Source organism: Pholcus phalangioides, unplaced genomic scaffold (assembly GCF_987345545.1).
Source record: "Pholcus phalangioides strain wild (caught in Gottingen) unplaced genomic scaffold, Ppha-v1.0 ptg000007l_1, whole genome shotgun sequence".
NCBI lineage: Eukaryota > Metazoa > Arthropoda > Arachnida > Araneae > Pholcidae > Pholcus > Pholcus phalangioides.
The window spans coordinates 5,289,216-5,300,525 of NW_028301600.1; the positions used below are offsets into that span (position 1 = coordinate 5,289,216).

At 37.5% G+C, this 11,310-nt stretch overlaps 2 non-coding genes across 2 annotated transcripts; one reads left to right on the top strand and one right to left on the bottom strand.

Moving 5' to 3' along the window:
- The first annotated feature begins 4,523 nt into the window (after positions 1–4,523).
- On the top strand, positions 4,524–4,641 carry TRNAL-CAA (transfer RNA leucine (anticodon CAA)). Its single transcript has 2 exons — positions 4,524–4,561; positions 4,596–4,641. It is a non-coding gene; the product is annotated as a tRNA-Leu (tRNA).
- Positions 4,642–5,522: 881 nt separating this feature from the next.
- On the bottom strand, positions 5,523–5,640 carry TRNAL-CAA (transfer RNA leucine (anticodon CAA)). The gene is made up of 2 exons: positions 5,603–5,640; positions 5,523–5,568 (listed from the first exon to the last, which is right to left on the bottom strand). It is a non-coding gene; the product is annotated as a tRNA-Leu (tRNA).
- Positions 5,641–11,310: the final 5,670 nt, after the last annotated feature.

Here is an 11,310-nt window from a genome sequence, read left to right on the forward strand (position 1 = left end):
AATGGACACATGTATTTAGGAGTGCAACAAAATATGCATTTAAAAAAAATGCCTAAAAATATGCCCTAAAACGAATAATAATTTTTTAGAGAAAATATTTCACCATCTATTAAAGAAATTTAATTAAATTTGAGGAATAAAAAATCATTAGTTTAGCATTAGTACGATGCGTAATATAGAAAAAAATGCTAAAAATATGTACTTATTCTAAACTTTCTGTGATTTCACGCATTTATGCACTTACTATGAAAAGTGCTACAATATGTGCAATTGCATATGCACTACTGCATTTTGCAGTAACAAAAAAATAGCAAAACATTGGTTGTCGCATGATATGCGATGTATATGAAATATCAAGTATTTCTAGGAGCACATACAGTACATCTACCACGAATTTCTATTCATGTGAGCTCCCTAGGTATTTCTAGTGATATATAAGCTTCTTACGCATTCCTAGAGGTACACAAGCACCATATGTATGTCTAGAGTTAAGAAATCCGCTTACACATTTCACGGGATACGCAACGCAAACTTCTTATGCATTTTTAGGGGTGCATAAAACACTTCTTTTCCATGAAAAAGGAGACGCAAACCTCTTATGCATCTTTAGGGTGGTAAGCAAGCTTCGTACGCATGTGTAGGGTAAAACAAGTCTCCTGCGCATTTCAGAGAGTATACGTATCGCACGTTTCTTACGCAGTTTTAGAGGTACGCAAGCATGGTGTGCATTTCTGGAAGTATATACGCACTTATACGCATTTCTGAGGTGGTTTCAGAGCATATATGAAAAGTTAGGATTCTTGGAAACCTTTTCCGTAAAGCCATAGAATTCGTGCAATGGAATTCAGTATATTGCGACGTACTTCATCTTATACGATAAATCGGTTATTATGCATACTTACCAATCGTCTTGGTAAGTTTGATAAATTTATCACTTTACCGGCGAATATGCACAATTACCATCGTCGTTGGTAAATGTGATAAATACTTGAAATTTATCGCCTTTTTATGTGATTATGCAAAATAAATACCCAAGTGTAATTGGTGAATTTGATAAATACGAAAAAATTCCAAATGAGTCTAGTATGTGTGATGAATATAGTCGGACCCGATACAATGATAACAAATTTTACTATCGTACCCCGATATAACGATAACAAATTTTACTATCGTACCCCGATATAACGATAACAAATTTTACTGTCGTACCCCAATATAATGATACAATACATGAATTAATTATCATTGTATAGTATATAACTTAGTACGATTTTCAATGTTCACCAACCATGCAATTCTTGGGTATTTTGTATAATACAAATACAAAGACAAGGCCACAGCAGGCAAAATGCCCAACGAGGTGGCTGAGAAAAAGACGCCCATAACAAATATGAATGTCATATATTTCTAAAATACAGCAACCCAATTAAAAGTGATATTATAAAACCAAAAACTATATATACATGATAAAATATTCTACAATGCCCATAAAAAATATTTATGGTTGTCTTATACAAATACAAATACAAATATTTGTATAAGACAACCATAAATACAAATACAACGCCACAACAGGCAAACAGGCAAATTGCCCAACGAGGTGGCTGACTTAAGAATCATAAGTCATAAGAAGATAAGTATGTAGAGCTTTGCGATTTACCCCAATCTCCGGCAAAAGTGATTAATTTCGGGAAATTTATCAAATTTACCAACGACGCTTCGGTACCATGCATAATCACCGGTTAAAATGATAGATTTAGGAAAATTTTTAATTTTAGATTAAAATTTCACACTTTTTTTTACGGATGCCAGAAATTAATAAAAATTAATTGATGATCGATTGATTTTTGCTTATCAGCCACGACGCGATGCATCGAAGGGTTAAGAACTTATGATTGGAATATCAACTCTTCAGAGAATATTCTGTAATACTGTACGAACTTTAAAATTTGTCGTAGAAAGCAATAATTTATATCAATAATGACGTCTTCCGTTTTCATCACTTCATAACCTTGCTTGTGAGATGACGAATGATATATGCATTCGGTCTAGGAACCGATCTAAGACGTGGCCCGTTTCTTTCAATTCCAATGAAGTATCTCTTTTCATGAAAACAACACGTGTTTCATTTTATTTTTGATTCTGTTTTGCATATAAATACGAGCTTTTATTTTTATTTCATTTTTTTTTGGAGTGTGGAATCACTGGAATAGACGGAAAAGCTCTGAGCTTGTATGGTATTTACTTTAATTGAGTTGATTAAAATGATTTGTGGGTTCCGTAAATTACTCTGGGAGTTAAGAAAGAGCTGAATTCTACGCACGTTTCAGTTACTGTTTTGCGAGTCAACCCTCCGGATGCTCAGGTCATGGGGTTAAAGACGATCCTTATGATTCTAATTTAAGGAGACTTTTGATTTAGAAAGTTTTCCATCTTCTTACTCGTAAATCTAACCGAAAAAATAGTCTCACTATAAGGCTTCTGAGCATAATTTCCATTACTGCAACGTTTTTCCACTTATGGCCCGTGGACCAGAGCAGAGCCTCACTTGGGGATGTGCGGCAGGCGCGGCCATACTAGGTCCCGTACTCGTAGAACAAAGAAAAAAATGCTGATTAATGTTTTTTTAACAAAGTGCGACCTGTGCAATTGCACATTGAGCCAAATAATAAGGGGCACCGGAACAAGTTGAGAAAAATACACACCCTGAGTTCTTTGGAGTGCAGCATGACCCACCTACAAGAGTGAGCTGTTAAGGGTCCAGTCTAGGGACGAGTCTTATAATTTTTTGCTTTTTCACACCATAAATTAACTATAGAGGGGGCCCGTGCAAGTTTGGTCAGGGGACCTGTTGCCAAATGTGAGAACCATGGGGGTACAGAAGCTGTTTTAGAGCAGTGAAACTTGCTTGAAAAATGCACAGGGTACCGAGTGATAGGGGTGCTAAAACGCGTTGCAAATTTCAAAACAATTTTTATTGTTCAAGAAATTATCAAGAAATATATATTAAAACTGTTCGCGTATGTATTACGTGTACTCTCTTTCAAGCCGAGCATAACTCAGGTCTATCGCCATAGGTAATTTCTACTTAGTGAGTCGTGCCAGAAGTGTATGTACCATAGGCGGAGATTGACTTGGAAGTCTGGGGGGGGGGCACGATGATGATGATGTCAATTCATCTATACATATATACATTAGATCAGTCGACTCCACGTTTGACTCTGGGGGGGGGGCAATGCCCCACCCCCGTATCTCCGCCCATGGTATGTACCTAACCGTCTAAGTGCGTAGCTAGTGTTGCGTTTGATTTTTCAGTGCTGCCATCTATATTTCAGAAGTGAGATGAATGAAGTGTAATGACTAAATACTTGTACGGTTTTGTAGGCCTGTTGCTCTCGGCGGTGAGACTTTTTAATGGGGAGATCGGCTTGCATTTGTGCCTCGAAGTTGGGAACCACAGAAAACCAACTTCAGCCGACCACCACTATGGTGATGGTAGGGTTCGAACCCGGATCCTCGTGATGCGAGTCCGTCACTACGACCACTCGACCACCACAGCGGCATATTACGTTTACTGGGTGATTATAATTAAAGCCCCCGTATTCTGAGTAGTTTTTCTCAAAAACTGCTCATCTGAATACAGCCATATTTTTAGGATATCCTAATTAGACCATGGGAGGACCATATAGATTTATGAAATAAAATAAAAAAGTTCAATTTTCGATCACTAGGTGAAAAAATGGCTCTTTGTTATTAAATTTTCCTTTCTTCCGTGGACCCACATAGCGTATATACCAAGTTTCAATTGAATGTAGCCAATTCGTCAGTATACTGACACTACTCCGACCTATATACAGTAGTTCCCGCTCTGGAGGACGTATTCTTGAAACATTGGTATATACGGCTATATGGCCCATGGGAAAGAGGAAAATGGAAAAGAGAGAAAAAGCGCCACCTTGTCACCTGGTGGTCGAAATCTCTCTCCCATGGTCTCATCAAGATATCCTAAAAATTTGGCTGTATTCGGATAATCAGTTTTTGAGGAAAAACTATTCAGAGTACAAGAACTTTAATTATAATCACCCTGTAAATTAAAACAGAATTTCCACCCCTTTTTGCGCATAGGCGGAGATAGACTTGGAAGTCTGGGGGGGGGGGCACGGCCATTATTGCTGGGGGGGGGCACGATAATGATGATGTCAATTCTTATATACATATATACATTAAATCAGTCGACTCCACCTTGGATGCTGGGGGCATTGCCCCCCCCCCCCCGTATCTCCGCCCATGTTTTTGCGTATGCCACTGATCGCGAATCCCAATAGCTATAAGGTAAATTCAACGCGGCCCTGTATGAAATCTGAAATTATACAACATTATTCCAGAATTAATGAAAAACATTTCCATAATTAACGAAAAACATTTCCATAATTAATGAAAAACATTTCCATAATTTTCACTTTCTATTGTTGCTCAGGTTGAAATTCATAAGACTAAAGCATAATCCTTAGGCAGAGTGACATGTCAGGATGGCCGAGCGGTCTAAGGCGCCAGACTCAAGGTCTAACCTTATCCTCTATGAGGAGATGTGAGTGTTCTGGTCCACGAATGTGGGCGTGGGTTCGAATCCCACTTCTGACAAATGCCTTTTTTTTTTACCCCTTGCTGCAAAATGTTTTCCAAATGGTTTTTAAAATTTTTAGAAATATGATTGACAAACTAGAAAAGGATTAAAATCCGCCAATTTGACATTTTCAACATAACACGTTTTCAATCAGCCATTTATATATTTGAGAAATAGTTGCATATTATTATTGTAGATGGCGCTGCTGCTCACTCTTATGTGTTTTCAAATTTTAAAATTCTTTCCTCCATGATTATCAGTAGAGAGAAATGCGTACGCGGGAATACTCTACGCTCGCGGGTTTGCAACAGATGCGGCGGCATCGAACCCCACGTTCTGGGGGTCCCACACTTACGATCATATAATATAAAAATCTCTCGTAAATTCTCTGAATTTTTTTATCCTCTCTGGAATTATTTCTTAAATAAAGTCTAATTTTTATTCATTCTATAAATTTCTATTTTCATCAATTCTGGAATTATTTCTTTTTTCATCAATTCTGGAATTATTTCTTTTTCAAATTCTGAATTTTCATCCACATTCTGGAGAATTCTAAATTTTCATCAATTTTAAAAATGTGCATTTTCAGATGTAATAAAAGAAGCGATAATTACGAAATCAAAATCCCGAAATCTGAAAGAAATAATTATGGAATTCTGCATTTTTTCATTTAGAGAGAAATAATTCTGGAATTACATTTCATTTATATATAAGTACTGAATTTGTTTCTTTAATAAATTCTGGAATTTTTCCTTTCATTTAACCTGGAATTATTTCTTTCATTCATTGTGGAATTATTTGTGATTTATTCTGAAAAATTTTTCATCTCACAAAATTCTTGAATTATTTATTAAAAATTACTTGTGGAAAATATCTTGCAGCGAGGAAAAAAAATAACTGTCAGAAGTGGGATTCGAACCCACGCCCACATTAGTGGACCAGAACACTCACATCTCCTCACGGAGGAAAAGGTTCAACCTTGAGTCTGGCGCCTTAGACCACTCGGCCATTCTGACATACTACAACGTTTTGATGCGTCTTCTGCATTCTAACCTAAGCAACAGAAACAAGAGGAAACTAACAAGCGACATGTGCCGTCACACCGCACATCACATTTTTGGGGGCACCTAGAGCTTGCTATAGGGGAGGGTGATTTTCCAAATCACTAAAAAAAATGTTAGCCTCGGCCTGAAGTGACCATGTGGCCCGTATTTCCCGTGACAGTCCCGTTTTTCTGCTTTTGTTCTCCATCCCGACTTTAAAAAAAAAAGGCCAGGTTTTACCCGTTTTTTACTCGAAGTTTTCTTGAATTGATTGTTTAATTTGTTATTGCAATATTACCATATAGAACAGACGTCTTCAACCTTTTCCCAGTCGCGAGCCCTGAATGTACATGTACCCATCATCAAAAGAAGAGCACCCTTACGGCAAGTTTCAGTTACGAATGCATAAAATCAGGATGATTTCAATCCTTGAATGCAACGTGTACAAGGTGTTTAATTGGAACGGTAATCAAGTGCTCGCGAGCACGAAATCGGACACGAGCATCGAGCACGCTGGGCGCTTCAGATAGCAACGCGGTGCTCGCAAGCAACAGGTTGAAGATACCTCATATAGAAGTTCCGAAAATTTCATGAATTATCGCATTTCGTTTGTGCCCCCCCCCCCTCATAGATCCTCCCTTGATGGTCACTCATACGGTCATTAACAAAGTCAGTCACTTACTTGATCACTCACTCGGTCAGGACAGGTGAAATGTACCGGGGACGAAATTTCCGAATCCCCGTATAAGTAGCACGATTCGAAATAGATTTTTTTTAAATTAATTTTTCCATTTTTTCTGTCATTAACAATGAGAAAAAACAAATTATCAGCTCAATAATAAAAAAAAAACCGCGTCAAATTTATAAATGAAAGAAAAGGAGGAACAAAGCTCAAGGATGAAGATGTACAAGCCAAGAAAGATCGTGTCAAGTGCTACTTGATTCTCAAAATGAACTGCACGCTTCTTTGAAAAACATTACAACAAGTTGAGACAACACAACAATTCTGTAGCAGTAGAAAAAGCGGTAAAAGACGCATCGTTTTTTAATCACGGAATAAACAAAAAAAAAAAGCGGAAGTGGTTTTTTTTCTTCACTCTTTTCTGAGGTTAGTGGCTTCATTCAAGAAAAGAGTATTCAGCTTTGGTTACGATGACGAGAAAGAATGAAAAAAAAAAAAAAAACACGACAGGATGCGTAATATCCTTGTGTTTCAAGTTGAATTCAAAAATATTACGCATCTCGAGGAATGTCCTTAATACATACTCACTATCAAGGAGAGGATAGAATTTGGATGAAAATGAAAAGTTCCACTGACATACTAGCCTTGAAATTCAACCCTTTCATACGCCGGATGATGGAAGGAAAAAAAAAAACATGTATCAAATCTAGCCGTCCTTGCTTTCTTGAAAAGGGAACCCCCAACATCATATTTTATTCGTCCTTGCTTTACGCGCGACGACGTAAATCTGTTTTCCTCTTACTTCCCATATTGTTCTCACATCAATCAAGATTTTGTCATCCTTATCAAACTACAGGGTGGTCATAAAATAACTCTGTGGATATACGAGCCCCTAGCTGACGCAAATGTCCGACGAATGCGAACGAGATTCGAGATGAAGGTGTTTCGGAGTACAGTGACACCTCGGCTTACGAAGATGATTCGTTCCGGAATCACGTTCGTTAACCGTAATGTTATTCCCATATGTTTCTATGGAAAATCGTTTAATTCGTTCCAGGAGCAGCCCAAAATTGTTAGATTGTTTTTAAAACACCAAGTAGCACTATAAAAAAGACAAAAACTGACTGAAGGCTAAGATGAATAGTTTCAAAATTGGATAAATGGGAATCTACAAGAAGATGAGAGATACTGAAAATCTTTTTATTTTGCACTAATGTACACAACCAACACCATGCCACAACTCAGTCGGGATCGTAGGTATGTTTATATACATCCGTTTGCGATTTGGTCAGCTAGTTCCTCTATCTGAAACATGCAGATGGAAAAGATAACCTCCTAGAATCTGTCCAGACTGTTCAGTTTGATGCGAAGAGATTGTTGATTATGAATATTCTATACTGAGATACTTTCTTGCACTGAAAGAACACGTGCTCTGGAAACCGGCTCCTTTCTTTTAATGCTGAATATTTCATTTTACATGAAACAGACAAAAAATTCTCAGAAAGAGAACTGACGGTACACCTGGAAAAAAAATTCTGAGCTGTTCATAAGTTAATCGGACTCGAGAGTGGTTACAGTAATTCTGATGATGATTGGCGCTAAAATTCAGCTTGCGACGTGACTGTTAGTGCGTGCATCCATATCAACGAAACTGTTCGTTAGCCGAGACAGAAAAAAAATATCACGAAAACTTCGTAAACCGAGGTATCGCTGTTCTTAGTTGGCTGATACCTTGATTAACGAACGCTTCGGCTAACGAAGATTTTTTGACGTAAATACGTTATCATCTGACGATACTGGATACATTCTCAAAAAGTTGCGTAACAAAATGCTTTGAACGCTCATATCTCGGAAGTTGTTCAGAACCTATCAGTGTTTTTCACGTCTGTGGGTAGATCTCGTTAGCACAAATCTAGATATCACTCTGGTTTTAATACCAATCTGGTCTGGGCACCAGAAGACGGAGAACACCCTCTTCTTTAGGGAGTGTTGACCAGGCTCGCATTCATTACGAAATTGCTTTTCGTAATATCTCGGGAACTCCACAACACAAATTGGAGCCAATGGTGCCTTCTGATATTTCGAGAGAAATCTAATGATACCACTTCAGTTTCAATACCTCTTCAGCTCCGAGCACCAGGATCGCGGTCCGCATTAGTGATATTCCGTATTCAGGATCATATTTTCCTCGATGATGTATGGGGAACTGAAGTATGAAGATATGATATTTTTTGAGCCATACTGTTTTCAATAATATCAATATTACGACAGTTGAATAATAAGTCTGCCTGCGGACCATAGGATGAGGAAACGCTGCTGTAATGTATCTAGCGACACAAATTTTAAATACAGGTGATACCAGGTCTGAGACAACAACATACTGATTTTCGAATTTTCTCACAATTCTCAGACATGACTTGAGAGAATTGCCTCAGAAAATAACTACTGCTTAATGTTGATGAATTTTGACATTTTTTCCTATAATGAGAGAGAATAATCATCAAGAGAATTTAAAAAGAAACTTGTCATATCTCATAATCTGCGTATTAATTTACAGGAGATAAATTAAATGACTAAAGAGCTAAAAACGGAAGGGCAAATCTTCATCATACAATCGGGTATATATGAAGCTGGAAACTACATATATATATATATATATATATATATAATTTACCCTACTTTTTGGAAAAGCAATTAAATTGTCATTTCGTGATTTACTTCCTTATTTTTTCAGTAACGGTCGAAGAAATTAAAATGGCTTCTTTTCCCTTTCTTGACTTCTTTGTTCATTGTTTATTCATTAATAGCTTGAGAATGAATCATGAGTAGCCTAGCTCTCAAGTGTTACGGTAAATTTGGTAAATCCTGTTATTATACAAAATAACCGGTTACTATGCATAATCTCTGAGCATTTTCGTAAGTTTGATAAATTTCTATACAAATTTATCACTTTATGTAGTACCCAAGCGTCGTTAGTAAATTTAATAAGTTCTAGAAAAATTACCATTTTTACCGGTGATTATGCATACATAATACCCAAGCATCGCGTCGTTGGTAAACAGGATAAATACAGTAGTACTATATAATATACTACACATGATAATTCATACATGTATTGTATCATTATATCGGGGTACGACCTTGAAAATAGTTTCATCACACATGCCAGACTCATTTGGATTTTTTTCATATTTTTCAAATTCACCAATTACACTAGGGTATTATGCATAATCATAGATGAAGGCGATAAATTTCAGTATTTATCAAATTTACGAACAACGCTTGGGTGTTATGGATATTCGTGCGGTAAAAGTGATACATTTAAACTGGCTAAGACGATTTGTAAGTATGCATAATAGCACATAGGATTATAACCGATTATAACCGATTTATCACGATCCAAATTTTCTCGGGGGGTTTCAGATTTTTTTCTCTTCTGAGAGGGGTTTACGTTTTTCTTGTAAAATAACACTATAATCTTGGCTCAAGGGGGGGGGGGGTTAGAACCCCAAAACCCCCCTTTGCGTACGCCAATGTATATATATTACACATATATATATATATACACACTATATAAATTTTAAATGCTTTATTCGAAAACTTAGTTGTCAAATATTTGTTGTGATTATTTGAGATTCTGCTTGTGAATGCCTTCTAATTTCGGTCTAATACAGTAAATATTCATCAAGAAAAATACACATATATGCGGAAAAAGTATTTATATTTTCGCTCAAAAACTATCTAATCGTCGGCTTAAAGGTGCGTGTTTTCTGTAAAACTCCTGTCTTTCTGCCAAGTATTGTCACAGCGATGAAGACAGCTATGACATGGAGGAGCCCCTTCAGAACATATGCTTGGCTGCCTCTATAAATAAAGTTTTGAAACTGTCACGAAGAAGCAAAAATTCAAAAATACATATCTTGCGTTTTGCCTGTCCACAAAATCTTGGCTATTTCGAGAAGTTGGGTCTGTCTGTCATAAACTTTTGATTTTGCCGAAACATAGACCAGTGCTCACTTTTTCTTTTCTCATTCCGTTGACATGAGTCCTTACATGTTATTGATTACACAGGGGTTTATATTTGTATGCTAATATTATATGTATAAAATGTTGCAACTAAGCAAGGATCTTACTGTAAACTAGATGAGAGGTCTAGGGCAAGTGATAGGACGTGGGTTCGATTCCGCGCAAGGCCAGTGGAATTATCTTTCCTGGATTCATCTTCACACCAGCCAGCTGTCGTAACCTTCGTAATAATAGTGGAGAGTGACATCTTCTTCGGATAAGACGCCATCTGGTGGCAGTGTCAGAAATTGTGAGCTTTGGCTTGAGTTAGGTGTGGCTGTACATGTACGCAAGGGCGTACCCAGGATCTGAACTGGAGGGGGGCAACTCACTGATACTAAATTGATACGTCTGCGCTGTGTGTCAATTACTACACTTCAATTTCTCTTCTGGGATGGGGCAGCTGCCCCCTCTGCTCCACGCTGGGTACGCCCAACACCATATACAGCAGAAGGCCTCCGCGCGAAGCTCGTGACGTCACTGAAGTCGTTCATTTCACCTATAGTCATTGAATATATTGCAAAAAAAGGTAAAAATTTCGCATACGTCGACCTACTGTATCCAATGGCTACAAGTGAAATGGACGATTTCAGTGACGTCAAAGGTTCGCGCAGAGGCTTTCTGCTGTAGAATGTGTTGGTAAGGCCAGATTTAGCGGACCGAGCTCTAAGGAAAGATGATTCGTTGGCTTTGTAGCGTAGTGTCTAGGGCGCTCATCCAGCAAATTAGAGGACGTGGATTTGATTCCCCGCAAGGCCAGTTGAGGGCAGTTAACCCATATTATTAATATGTGTTACATGCAATTGAATAATTTTTCATTAAATTAAATTATCAAGTACACCTGCAGACCACCTGTAACATCTTCGTGAACCATAGGTTGAGAAACGATGACCTAC